The 15,114-nt window shown below is 41.0% G+C and overlaps 1 pseudogene; it reads right to left on the bottom strand.

The window, feature by feature from the left end:
- Positions 1 to 12,090: 12,090 nt before the first annotated feature.
- LOC140627177 (alpha-enolase pseudogene) lies at positions 12,091 to 13,908 on the bottom strand (annotated as a pseudogene).
- Between the last annotated feature and the right edge of the window lie 1,206 nt (positions 13,909 to 15,114).

The following is a 15,114-nucleotide window of genomic DNA, read 5'->3' as shown; positions in this document are numbered from 1 at the left end:
ATATATGTTGATCGGATGCATGACTGGGTGCCTTATCTTTTTATCCCTTAAAAGACCTCACACATAGAGGAGAGTCAAAAAAAAAATGTATTAAATTGAATTAAAGAGGCCTTGTGATTGATGTGAGTATAAATTGGACCATTATTAACTTTAAGCTAATTCTACTATGTCATAAATAATGCCTGAAATATTAAAAAGTCCCTTTTAAAAAATAGCCTTATCTAAAAAATTACATTAAATGAGTAGACTCTTACTCAAGTTTCCAGGAAAACAAATATTTTGCCTATTATATTCTGTTCTTCCTTGTCACAGAAGAGCAGTATTTTATTAGACTCTTCTTTTTCAATGTGTAGACTTGGTTGTGTGATTTAAATTTGTTATGTATTTGCCTTATAAAAATCATGAGAAAGTTTAAATATAAATAAAGCATTGTTTTTTGGAAATTTTATAATTCCAGTTTATTTAAAATCATGCAAAGATCCCTATATTATACCCTTGTCCTTCAAAACATTTGTATGTGTGTGTGGTCTTCTGACAGTAATATTTTTTAGTTCAATTCTCTTATTTTTAATGAAGTACATTTTGATGATTGAAGGGAATTCCATTGGTGCACTTAACTTTGAAGGAATATGCAATCAGTGTCATGTTGAAGGAGTTATGTTGGGTAGAAAATAAAATTTTCCACAAATAAGCAGACATTCTTCATGGAAAAAGGCAATATGCTATATTCTTCCATTTTAAAACTAGAAAAATGGGCTGCTGTTTGCATTTAGATACTGCTCTTTCCAGTGGAAAGAACATTGGGTTGTATGATAGATCTGTGTTCTGATCATGGCCTCTTTCCTTACAAGCCCTGGGAATGATCTGGACACAAAACTCCCCACAGCCAAGTTTCTTCTCCTGTACTCTGAGGGGTTGGAAAAGAGGTCTTAATTAGCTTTGAAACTCTGTGATTCTATATTTCACACCACCACTGTAGCTCTGACTAAAACATGAAAATACTAAGTTTTATTACACTTTTACTAATATCCTCAGCTTTCCTGTTTAAAAAATTATATTTGGGGGCAGCTCAGGTGGCTGAGTGGTTTAGCGCAGCCTTCGGCCCAGGGCGTGATCCTGGGGACCCGGGATCGAGTCCCACGTCGGGCTCCCTGCATGGAGCCTGCTTCTCCCTCTGCTTGTGTCCCTCCCTCCCTCTCTCTCTCGCTCTCGCTCTCGCTCTCTCTGTGTCTCTCATAAGTAAATAAACACACTAAAAAATTAAAAAATATTTTTGTTTGTAATTGTAAATAAAAGACCTCACTAGATAAATGGTTTCATAGTATTGCTGTCAACGGTTGAATGTAGCTTGCCCTCAGGAATAATCATCCTTTGATGATACAGAGACTGGAAGATGTATAAGGACTCAGCTGTTATTCTCATCTGCCCATGATCCTTTCATATTCCCTTCTGGTTCAGCATTCTCTTCCCTTTGGGAGATTTCTCCTCCACACCCACCACTTCCATTCCATGTATTCTGGTAGGATTTTCAATTACAGTGCCTTGTTTTCCCTTGCCACAGGAATGGGCACTTGACACAGTGGCCACAGTGATTGGTCCAGGGGATAACCATGTGACCCAAACTAGGCCAATTAGAGTTGTTTTGATGTTGTTTTAGAATTCTCTAGATTCATAGTGCATGTGCATGGGAGATGACTCCTCTTCTTGGATTTTGTGTTGGGATGTATGCCAGGAACTGTTGAAAGGTGTTTAGTTTACCACATATAGCAAGATTGTTTCTAACAGAGAATGAGAATACACAAGTAGAAGCAGAGATCAACAGAGATGAGGGATAGATGGAAAGCTAGAGGGCATTGAGTTCCTCATTCTAGCCCCTGATTCTGGACTCCTTCCAGATTCTTACTGCCTGTTGGATCATGTTCCTTTTCATTTCATCATCCCTGGTTCTTTGACTTTGTAACTCTCAATCCTTGTTTTACATTCCCTGTGTGTGACAGCCCACCTTGGCTTTTGTATCCCTTCATTCAGTTCTGTGACCTATCTTCAGAACTTTCTTAGCTAGGTGAGCTAATAAATCCCTTTCTTTGTTTATAACAGTTTGATTTGGATTTTGTTTTTTTGCAGTAAAGGGAGTTTTGACTAGTACCCAATATGGATGCATAAATGGTCTTGGAACAACTGAAACTTTTTTATGAGCTACTAATTAGGAGACTAGTTTGTTTAGCCATTGCTACATAGCTTCTCATGTATTCATGAAATTACCTCATCATCATGTTTGGGAAATAAAGAGCGGGGAGGGACCTTGTTCCTAGATTGATTCATGAATACAGGTTGTTATAAAAGGGACAACAGGCCCAAAATGGAGTCAACTTATGCTAAGGTCATATCACCAAGGCAAGACTTAGTATCTAACCTAACTACAGTTTCAAACTTTTTCAGGAATGTAATCTTAAATCAGTAAATTTGGAATTTCCTGGTGATGTAATTCACCTGATGGATCCCTTTCATCCTCCAAAGAAAGAAGAGGTTATCCAATCTTTCCTTGTCTGTACCCTCCTCTGCCTATAAGTTTTCCATTTTGTTTAGCTCTTCAGTGTTCCTTTCTATTAGATTGGAGGCTGCATGATTCATGAATCACTGAATAAAGCCAATAAGATCTTTAAAGTTTACTCATTTGAATTCTGTTTTGTAACAGTCTCTTGATATTGTTGATACTCTCAATTCCTTAAGTTCCATGGTTTTTTATGTCATCTTTTGAACCCAACTAGAATGAGCAATTATCCACATAGACTTTCAAAGTTCCCTTAGGTTTTCCATTTATCCATCTAATGGAGCTGTTCTACCCATTCAAATAGAAGGGCTCAACTATGGCATTCTACTCCTCTTTCTGGACTTCCAGACTCTTCTTGTTCGCCTGATGGGAGGAACTTTTCCTCATATTTTCAACATCCCTGCTTCCTGAGTTCTTGCTTTTGGTATCCTGGCTTTGACAAATTATTCTGGACATGTTTCTCTAGACTGAAACTGACATTTACCTCGCCTACTAGCCTCATAATAGATAAGAAACGTCTCCCTTTCCATTAGCCATTGCACTAGAGGAGGGTCATCTAACAGTAGAAGGGATGGTACCTTATTGGATTGGACTTTACTAGCCTAAATTAACTTTCTCTGGCCTTCCAGAAAATATTAAGTAATCCTTAAGATCACGCCATGAGACCATTTATCTACTCTCTTATGCTGTCTTTTCACCCAAGAATTCAGCCTGGCTTCTGATTCCTTCAACATCTTATATTTTTCTGTTCCCATGCTGAAGGTGACCTTATTTCTGGCCCATAAATGCCCTGACTCAGGGCCAAAGTAAAAATGGACAGATAGGTGGTGAGATAAACAATGAGGAAAAAAGTAGAAAGTAAACCTGTCTGTAAAATGAGTTCAGGTAAGACATGGCATCTTTTACTTGGGGATGGAGGGAAGGCTCTTGAATATGAGATTCTTAATTATGGAATTTTTTTCCAATGTAGAAGCTTTTTTTTTTTTTTAAAGGGGGCGGGGGCGGGGTGTGTGGGTGGGTGGGTGTGTGCGCGCCGTGGGGGGGGGGGGTCAATGTAGAAGCTTTTTAAAGAGAGTTGCAAAACCTGAATAAAAGATCTCAAACATAACACCTGAAACTAATGTAACATTGCGTGTCAACTGTACTTCAGTTAAGGGAAAAAAAAAAAAAAAAGATCTCAAACACGTTCAACAGAGTTGAAAGATCCTAAATTGGTCTTTCAGTTTTCTGTGAGGTAAAAAGAAAACAAAACCCAAAAAACATTGGTTGTAGAACTTTGTGGAAGGAGGTGGTTTGTAAATGTTCTTTTCTTCTCCCAAATTAATTCAGATGTTAATCCATTGATCCATTGGTTAAAAACAAACAGCCTTTCACTTTCAAAACAGAAGGTGTTAGTAATTTCAGATTGTCATATTAGTTCTTTTGATCTTTCAAATCCCTCCCAAGGCTCTCTCCTAACTCTTCCTAAATTAAGCAGAATAGTGCCAATCTGGTGGCTGTATGTTTTGGAAACCTGATAGGCTACCCACTTTGCTAAAGCTTCTTGAGTTTAAGGATATTGCTTATTAGTGAAGGGGAGCAAAATATACCACCCCAAAATATGCCTTTTGGCATAAGAATTATTTTAGGCTGATTATATTTAAGAAACACCTGACATAGGACAAGCTCTGAAAGCAGTAGATGTTACTCTTTTGTAAAAGACATTGACATTGGTAAGACAAATCCTTATTTGTGAGGTGTTTCCCTCTCTGTACCAGGAAGAGAAGGTTGACTTTGAATCTCCTGAAACTCTTATCAATGGAGAAAGTAAGGAATTAAATTTGAATAACAAACATACCCTTGTTTACTGTGCTTTACCTGATAACCTCCCTTAACAGGCTGCCTCACCCCCAATGTCTTCTTTGTCTTTAGCTGGCGATGATATTTAAGGTGACAGCTTGGGACATTTTGGGGAGACACTCACTTTTCCTGGGTGTTTCCCATGTATACGGGAGGTATATATGTTGTTAAACTTTTGGTTTTTTCCTGTTAATTTGTCTTTTTATTACAGAGATGTCTCAGCCAAGAACCCAGAAGGGTGAAGGGAAAATTATTTTTCCTTCCCCACATTAGCCAAAAAAGAAAAAAATAAAATTCTTAAACGTTGGCTAGATTCCCAGCAAGTGATATATATAAGAGATACTCAGGAGAATCAGTAAGCCAATTAAGAATATTTCAAAATGAAGCTTAAACAAAAATCTGTGCTAGAAAATAACATGATTATTTGAGTACAGAGAATTCTCATATAAACTATAGTAATTTAAGGAACCAACTTTATGGGTATTCTGAAACATGTAGAACATATCACTTGCAAAGTTGTCTTTTATACTCACAATTCCTCTGTATAATGTCTTGAGAAAGCAGTTATGAAATTTCCAACTGGGATCCCCATGGTTCCAGCAGTTGTTCCGGGAACAACTTTTGATTATCCATCTTAATGATACTGATGGTACTGTTAAGGAGGAAGAATTTCCTCTGCCTTTCAAGATCCTTCTAGCTGGACTAACAATTGAATTGATATGAAACACATTAACAGGAGAAAATAAAATTTCCTTCCATAAGTATGCAGAACCCACACAGAAATGAAATTCTAAAGACACTGAGGCAGCAAGAGGCTTATCTGGGCTAAAAAGAAGGGTGAGAGTTTGAGGATTGCAAGGAGAGAAAATCCGTGGTCAGGAAGGTGAAAGGAGATGTTTGAAAAACAAAGGTTGCCCTGTTTTGCATATGAGTTCCCTTGTTGAAGAGGAATCTCTCTTTGTGAGTAGCTGTCTTCTTGGTACAAGCTGGCTATGGAGAGGGAGGTTAAGAGCTTTTTCTGAATCTGTTGGGTTTGGATTGCCTTTTTTTTTTTTTTTAAGATTTTTACTTACTTATTCATGAGAGACACAGAGAGAGAGAGAGAGAGAGAGGCAGAGACATAGGCAGAGGGCATGGCTCCTCACAGGGAGCTCAATGTAGGACTCCAACCCGGGACCCCAGGATCACGACCTGAGCCGAAAGCAGATGCTCAACCACTGAGCCACCCAGGTGTCCCTGGATTGCATTTTTTTTTAAGATTTTATTTATTTACTCATGAGAGATACAGAGAGAGAGGCAGAGACACAGGCAGAGGGAGAAGCAGGCTCCATGCAGGGAGCCCGACGTGGGACTCCCGTGTCCCCAGGATCATGCCCTGGGCCAAAGGCAGGCACCAAACCACTGAACCACCCGGGCGCCCCCTTGGATTGCTTTTAACTCAAAATCTTCATGCCAAAGTGGTTCATCCTAGGGTGGCCTACCTTTGGCTCTGACAGTACAATGAGGGAAAAAAACCTTTTCTTCTGCTTGGCACCTCAGAAAATATTTTCTTTTTTATTGCATATATATTTTCTTTACATTTTATCTTTTAATTTTTATAATTGCCCTCTCAGAAAAGAATAAGGCTTTTTAAATTAAAAAATAATATACTATTAAAAGGAATGTTGTTGAAAATTTAAGAAACTCCTTATAAATCACCATAGTAACAAAACAGTCTGGCTCACCTTTGTGAATTTTTGTTTTTGTTGTGTTCATATTTATACACACATATTTACACAGTCCTTTGGAATGCACTTGAAATTTGCATATCTACCTTTTTTTATTTAACCTTCTATTGTACATTTTAGAAATAATAGTTAATATGCAGATCTATAGTGAACATTTTTAAATCTCTGTTGTTAGACATTTTGGATGTTTGTAATTTTACTGTACTAAATATGTTTAGTAGATGCCCTTAAAAATCTGGAGCCAGCCCAGATGGAGGGAGAGCTAGGACCCAGCATCCTTGATATTTCTGCTGAACTAACACTGCTTCTAACCTGCATCTTTCCTCTAAATATTTTAGACAATGTCTTGTGATGATTTGTGATCATCTGCGGTAACTTTGTATGGGCTACTGCTACAGATCATGGCCATGCTAACTGTAAATATTTACTATATTGTAGTGGTTTTCAAACTGGGCTCCAAATCCCCCAGTTTCAACCAGAGCAGTTTGGTTTTGTTGGAGTCTAATATTAAACAAAAGTTTGAATACAACTAGACTAGATCAATGAGGGGTAGTGTAGTAACAAGTACAGACAAGTGGGCATCACTAAGTGTTTGAAGATTCAAAGACCTTGGTGATAAGTTAGGGTGTGCATCACAAAGGCAACCTTAGATGTCTGTGATCTTCATGGTCTTTCCTAAAGATCCAAGGCCCTGAGGAGACTTTATGTCTCAGAGTCTCAGAGATATAGAGCTTCTCCACATGTCCTGAGTTGGAGAGAGAGCATGGTCACTACTCTCTCATTTTTGCTTCCCTCCAGGCTGTTCTCCAAAGTGCAGACAGACAGATCTTACTGAAGACAGGACACAACAGCTATTTATAAAAGTCACAATATCCATGGGCAGCCTGGGTGGTTCAGCGGTTTAGTGCTGTCTTCAGCCCAGGGCATGATCCTGGAGACCTGGGATTGAGTCCCGCATCGGGCTCCCTGCATGGAGCCTGCTTCTCCCTCTGCCTGTGTCTCTGCCTCTCTTTCTCTCTGTGTCTCTCACAAATAAATAAATAAAATCTTAAAAAAAAAAAAAAGAGTCACAATATCCAAAGAACTAGTTCTAACCCCAAATTTTCCCTTGTAAATCTGAATTTTGGAAAAATCTCTTCTAGAAAAGAAATGGAGAGGCTCTTGCTGCCCTCACTTTGACTGGACCTGAGCAGAGATTTGGGAGAAAAGTGGACAGTTTTGGGGTGCCTGGGTGGCTAAGTGGTTGAGCGTCTGCCTATGGCTCAGGTCATGATCCCAGGGTCCTGGTATCAAGCTCCATATCAGGCTCCTCACAGGGAGCCTGCTTCTCCCTCTGCCTATGTCACTGCCTCTCTCTGTGTCTCTCATGAATAAATAAATAAAATCTTTAAAAGAAAAAGGAAGTGCACAGTTTTATAAATTATTACAAGGTGCATACACTCATGTAACCACATCCAAGTCGAGAAATAGAACATTAAACAATATCATTGAGAAAGTGAAAAGACAACCCACAGAATGGTGAAAAATAGCAAATCACTTATCTGATAAGGAACTTGTATGTAGAATATATAAAGAATATACATATATATTTATATATAAGGAATATATAAAGAACACAACAATAATAAAAAGTACAATTAAAATATGGGCAAAGGATTTGTATAGACATTTCTCCAAAGAAGATAAACAAATGGCCAATAATAACACAAAAGATGTTTAACAGCATTAGTCATTAGCTAAGTGCACATCAAAACACAGTCAGATACTACTTCACTCCCACTAGGATGGTTATAATAATTTAAAAAGTGAACAATAACAAGTGTTGGTAAGAATGTGGGGAAATCAGAGCCCCAACACGTGGCTGCTGGGAATGTAAATTGGTACAGCCATTTTGTGGCTTTTTTTTTTTTTTTTTTTTTTTATGACAGTCACAGAGAGAGAGAGAGGTGCAGAGACACAGGCAGAGGGAGAAGCAGGCTCCATGCACCGGGAGCCCGATGTGGGATTCGATCCCGAGTCTCCAGGATCGCGCCCTGGGCCAAAGGCAGGCACTAAACCGCTGCGCCACCCAGGGATCCCGGTACAGCCATTTTGGAAAAAAAGTTTGAGAGTTCCTCAAAAAATTTAAAGTAAGTTACCATGTGACACAGCAATTCCATTCTTAGGTATATACCCATGAGAAATGAAAACATGTGTCCACATAAGGGGCTTGTACATGAATGTTTAGAGCAGCATCATTTCTAATAACTAAAAACTAAAAACAACCCAGATGTCTAATATCAGATGAATGGATAAATAAAATATGGTATATGAATAGAATAGAATATTAATAAAAAGAAATGAAGTGCTGATATGTGCTACAGCATAGATGAACCTTGACAATTGTTATTGTCAACAACATCATTATCCACTTTTTTTTTTATTGTAGCCATTATGCTCTGTGGAAGAAGGCAGTCACAAAAGATGACATATTATAATGACACTTACATAAAATGTCCAGAATAGGCAAATCAGTAGAGATACAAAGAGATTAGTGGTTGCTTAGGGCTGACTGAAGGAGGGGTGTTTGGGAATGAGGAGTGACAGCTAATGGGTACCAGGTTTCTTTTAGGGGGGAAGAAAATGTTTCAAAGGGAAATGCTGATGATGGCTGCACAACTCTCTGAAAATGCTAAAAAATACTCAATTATACACTTCACATACATGAATTGTATGGTACTTAAATTATATCTCAGAAAGCTGTTAAATGAGAAAAAAGGTGAATAGAACATTACCAACATTCAAAAAGCTCTTCTGGGATGCCTGGGTGGCTCAGCGGTTGAGCATCTGCCTTTGGCTCAGGGCGTGATCCTGGAGTCTCACATCAGGCTTCCTGCATGGAGCCTTCTTCTCCCTCTTCCTGTGTCCCTGCCTCTCTCTGTGTGTGTCTTTTGTGAATAAATAAAAAAAAATAAAATAAAGTAAAGCTCTTCTGTCTTAGATTAGGTTTCCTGGAAACAGAACCTGAGGTGATTCTTGTGCAAGCAATTTCCTGAAGGAGTGCTCTTAGAAAAAAGATAAGTGGAGAAAGCAGGAAAAAACTAACTGGGGTCTCAGCTGAGGACCAGCCTTAGCCTGACCCAGTGGGGACCTCTGGAACATGAGTAGTACAGTGTGGCCCTGCATACCCATATGGTAGTGAAGAGCTTGCCTTTTTAAAAATAGATCCATGTCAGTGACTATCATTGGCTGTGAGCTGCCTCTCCTTTATGTGTGTGTGTGTGTGTGTGTGTGTGTGTGTGTGTGTGTGTTTATCTGTGTCTGATGTGTCTGTGTCTGTGTGACTATGTGTATGTGTAAAATGTCCTGAGTAAGTTAGCTTCATTTTGACCAAAACCAATTCTAGCCTTCTAGAGGGAGGCTATGACCAATTAGCACCTGACAGTCATAACTGCTGGAAGACTGATGCCTCAGCCAGTACCCAGGATCTGGGCAGGGCACTAATAGTGCCCACTCCATAGCTTCATGCCCCCTCGTGTTATTACAATCTTGATCCTCTAAAAGTTCTGTCTTTGGCTGGATTATTACTTCAGCACATGATTTATGGGCAATCTGATTTATCTCATTGTTTTATTTCTTAGAAAACTCTGCGCTTCATACTGGGGGTATTATATGCCTGTTCTGTGTCAAACAGTGTATCAGATAAACTCTAGTCTTCATTGAAAATGAATAACACTGGCCTGTTTACCTAGTGTCAACATAAGTGATTTCAGACATGATTTCCTTTAAGAAAACCAGGAAAGCCATTAAAGCAGAGAGCATGAAGATAAGAAAGAAAAAAAGAATATTTGCATAGAAGAATGCTGAAAGGTAGATACTGTCTCCCATTTTTATCATCAGTGTTCCTTGATGACAATACCTCTGTGGCAGTAGGAATATTCACTAGAAAACTGGAAGTTATGAGAAGCCAAGAGGGTTTTTGATGCCGAGCTGGTTAACGTTCCTGAGCTCATGAACAGGCCCCAAGAAAGAACTAGCTCCAGGAAGGTTGGAAAACAGTTTTATTTAAACTTAAGGAGAAAACCAAGGTTAGAGTGTATATTCACTTTCTATTGCTGTAGCAAAATACCACAAACATAGGGACTTAAAACAAGTCACATTTATTATCTCAGTTCCTAAGAGTCAGTAGTCCAGGTCCTAACTAGTTTTTCTGCTCAGAGTCTTACTAGGCTGCAATTCAGGTGTCAGTTGCTGCAGAACTCCTTGGTAAGAAAAACCCCTGGAGTTTGGGGTCCTGTTCCAAGCTCATGTATTGTTGGCAGAATTCAGATCCTTGTGGTTGTAGGACTGAGACCCTCAGCTTCTTCCTGACTATCAGCTGGGGACTGGCTTCAGTTCCTTCAGGCCTCGTGCAGTTCCCTGCCCCGTGCCCTCTCCACAGGCAGTTTACAAGGTGACTGCTTCTTCAAGGCCAACAGGAGAGTCTCTCTCTCCAGTCTGCTGAGATGGGCTCTTAGGTAACAAAAAGTAGTCATAAGAGTGACATCCCAGCACATTCATCATACTCAGTTTATTAGAAGCAAGAGACAGTTCCCACTCATACTCAGTGGGGTGGTGGTAAAGGGATTATACCCAAGGGTGCGACTCATTGGGAGTCACCTTGGGGTGTGTGGACACAGATGAAAAATACTGTGGATTTCTTCAGTTCATTTAAAACTTTGTCTAAACATTATTATCTTAAAAATAATCATTTTATGTTTTACCTTTAAAATAAGATTTTTTTTTTTTTTTTTTTTTTTTTGTAAAAAGGTAATTGAATATGGCCTCTTATCCCACTCTGAATACCCATGGACTGGAAGGAGGCCCTACATGCTGTGGCTTCCTGGTACTTTCTGTACTTTCTGGAATCAACATGGCATGATTCCAGGTGCATCATAGGTGCTCAGTAAATACAGGTTGACTAAATGAATAAATACATGAAAAAGAACATTTTCCATGCATATAGTAGATACCTGGCCTTTTTTTTTTTATATATGCCCAAAATATCTTAAGTGTGTGCTCTCGGCTTACCATCCCTGGTGATAGAGGATCCAAGAGAAAGGCAATAGCCCCTTGAGTGCAAAAGTGGCAGTAGCATCAAGAATCATATCTTAGTTGTAGTCTGTGGCATGCATAGTGGGATTCAAGGTCAACTACCTACTCTTCTAAAAAAGGTAACATTTGGCTTACAAAAGCATAGGCAACATAAGTGCCCAGAATGTTACCTCTCTGAGTCGCCACTTCTTAGATTAAGAGCTCTGTGTGGTTTATATCAGGTTGATTGCTGTTGGAATATAACATGCACGTATGAGTACACTCCTGCTGGGGCCACCTGAAAACATAGATGAACCTCTTAGGCCGGTGAGCACATTTCCAAGTTATTACTCAAGGCAAAATATATTTGAATTCAATTAATTTTTAGCCTTTGTGGAAAGGATGGCCAACGTGAATGAAAGAAAAAAAATGTTATCATCAGACTCTGTCAGTGACTGTATCCAAGAGTTTTATTACTCATAGTATCTCACTATGAGTGAAACAAAGTAATGGGGCCTTCAACTATCTATTCTGGTGAGTTACTCCTTGGTAAGAAAGATTTGTATGTTCATAATTGTGATGGTTAATTGTATGTGTCACTTTGGGCTACAAGGTGCCCAGATATTTGGGTGTGTCTGTGAAGAAACTTCTTGATGAGATTGACTTTTGAATTGGCAGACTGACTGAAGCAGATTGTGCTTCAGATGTGAGTGGGCCTCATCCAATCAGCTGAAGATCTGAATAGAACAAAGAGGCTGACTCTCACACAAGTAAGAGGAAATGCCAACCAACTGTTTTGAGCTGGGAAGTTCCTTCTGGCCTTTGGACTTGAATGAAAACATCCAGTTTTTTGGGCTCTTGAGTATGTCAGCTTTCAGACTGCAATTTATACCATCAACTGTACTGGTTCTCAGGCTTTCTTTCTTTCTTTCTTTCTTTCTTTCTTTCTTTCTTTCTTTCTTTCTTTTTTTTTTTTATGGGTCACTGAGGCCTTTTTATTCTGCACATAAAACCACTGGGGATCTTGCCTGTGGACACCTTGAGATTATTACATAGACAGACCTGGCTCCAGACGCTTGGTGGAAGTGAGGTGAGAAAGCAATGATTTGGACCAATCACATGTTTACAGAGCTAGGGTTCCCAGCAGGGTTCCAGATGGTCAAGTCTGGCTTCTGTAGCAACTCTAAGGAAGCTTTGAGAACATCACGGGGAAAGGAGAGAGCAGCTAACTAGCACAGGGCCCTGCCACTTTGGGCTGGGGGCCTCGAGCTGGCCGGGGGAGCAGAGGTCTAACGAGCTGACTCAGGACCACAGGGTGCGCCACCTGGACCTTACTTGGCAAGGGGGTTTCTGAAGCTTCTGCCGACGAACTTGGCCTTGCTACCCAGTTCCTCTTCAATTCTGAGGATCTGGTTGTACTTGGCCAAGCGCTCGGATCTGCATGGTGCACCTGTCTTGACCTGCCCAGTGCAGAGTCCCACCACCAGGTCAGCGATGAAGGTATCTTCGGTCTCCCCGGAGCGATGCGACACCATGACGCCCCACCCATTGGACTGGGCCAGCTTGCACGCCTGAAGAGACTCGGTCACAGAGCCAATCTGGTTCACTTTAAGCAGGAGGCAGTTGCATGATTTCTTGCCCACAGCCTTGGAAATCTGCTTCGGGTTGGTCACGGTGAGATCGTCCCCCACCACTTGGATTCCAGCGCTGGCAGTGAAGTTCTGCCAAGCTTCCCAGTCATCCTGGTTGAAGGGGTCTTCAAAAGACACCACTGGGTAGTTCCTGATGAAGGACTTGTAGAGGTCAGCCAGCTGGTCAGGCGTGATGTACCTGCTGGGGTCATCAGGGGACTTGAAGTCCAGGTCATACTTCCAGACCTGAAGAACTCGGAAGCAGCTACGTCCATGCCGATGACCACCTTATCGGTGTAGCCAGCCTTCCCGATGGCATTCTTCAGCAGTTCCAGAGCTTCTTTGTTCTCCAGGATATTAGGAGCAAATCCACCTTCATCGCCCACATTGGTGGCATCTTTTCCATATTTCTCCTTGATGACATTCTTCAGGTTGTGATAAACCTCTGCTCCGATGCGCATGGCCTCCTTGAAGTTCGCTGCACCAACGGGAAGGATCATGAACTCCTACATGGCCAGCTTGTTGCCAGCATGGGAACCACCTTGATGACATTGAAAGCCGGAACTGGCAGGATAACTTCAGAATTGCCAGCCAAATCAGCAATGTGGCGGTACAGGGGCACCCCCTTCTCGACAGCCCTCGCCTTGCAGACAGCCAGGGACACTCCAGAATGGCATTTGCACCAAATTTAGATTTATTCTCTGTCCCGTCCATCTCGATCATCAGTTTGTCAATCTTTTCCTGCTCCACAACGTTCACTGTCTTGCTAACCAGGGCAGGTGCAATAGTTTTATTGATGTGCTCAACAGCCTTTGAGACACCTTTCCCCATGTAGCATGTCTTGTCATTGTCCCGGAGCTCGAGGGCCTCGTAGATACCAGTGGAGGCACCAGTGGGCACAGCAGCTCTGAAGAGACCTTTGGAGGTGTAGAGGTCAACCTCAACAGTGGGGTTCCCACCAGAGTCAAAGATCTCCCTGGCGTGGATCTTGAGAATAGACATGGTGACTTTCTGGCCGCCCATAGCGCTGCCCGGGAAAAAAGCAGAGGATGCTGCAGGCACCAGGGACGAACGTCAAGCTGCGCGGTCCGGACGCTCCGAGGACCCGAAGCTCCTCCTGTTCTCAGGCTTTCAAACTTAGACTGGAACCAAGACATTGGTCTCCAGTTTGCCAACTACAGATCTTGGGACTTCTCAAACTCCAGAATCACATGAGCCAATTCCCTATAAGAAATCTTTCTATATGTGCATATATCCTATTGAATCTGTTTCTCTGAAAAGTCCCAGCTAATACAATCATATAATGTTTGTGAGATTCATTATTACTTAAAAGATGATAACAAATGTTTTTGGTAATTATTTACTTTTCCCAGATTGGACTCCTTGTAAAATCTTACCCTGCCTCATAAATTTCCTTCCAGTGGCTACTCCAAACTTTACAATTCCTCTCATGCCCTCAGACTAATTTTGCTCAATTTCAGACAATGAGCCAAGGCCCACTTTCAATGAATTCCGTATCTTAGACCACTTGGCATCCCTTGTCTCAAGGTCACAGCGCCCTCAGATAGCTCTTTTCATACAGCTTCTTTTCATTCTCTCTCTCTCTCTCTCTCTCCCTCCCTTCCTCCCTCCCTCTCCCCCCTCCCAACCCTAGCAACTCTTATTTCAGGCCTGGGAGTGGGAAACTGGGCCCAATTGTTGAATTCTGAGTTGCTACAACATCCCTTGTGTGATTTTCCTGCTCCTCACTCACATCTTCATAAACGGTCTCTCTTTTTAACACTTTATTTTGGAAAAATTAGGACTCACAAGAACTTGCAAAAATAATACAGAGAGATTCTGTGTACCTTCACCCAGCTTTCCCCAACAATAATGATGTAGGAAAAGACATTAGGATTCGAAGCCAATGGCCGAGAAAGAATTTTTTTTAATAATAAATTTATTTTTTATTGGTGTTCAATTTGCCATCATACAGAATAACACCCAGTGCTCATCCTGTCAAGTGCCCCCCTCAGTGCCCATCACCCAGTCACCCCCACCCCCCACCCTCCTGCCCTTCCACCACCCCTAGTTTGTTTCCCAGAGTTAGGAGTCTTCATGTTCTGTCTCCCTTTCTGATATTTCTTACCCCTTCAAAAAAGAATTCTTGAGACAACTTTGGTGCAAAAAAGATGATTTTATTAAAGCACAGGGACAGGACCTGTGGGCAGAAAGAGCTGCACTGGGGTCATGAGGAGTGGCTCATTATATCCTTTCAAGTTGGGAGGAGGTTAGGGACAGCATAAGTCATAAGGAATTTTGGATTCCAGGACCT

This window comes from Canis lupus, chromosome X, assembly GCF_048164855.1.
Source record: "Canis lupus baileyi chromosome X, mCanLup2.hap1, whole genome shotgun sequence".
NCBI lineage: Eukaryota > Metazoa > Chordata > Mammalia > Carnivora > Canidae > Canis > Canis lupus.
This window is presented reverse-complemented; position numbering and strand designations above follow the sequence as displayed.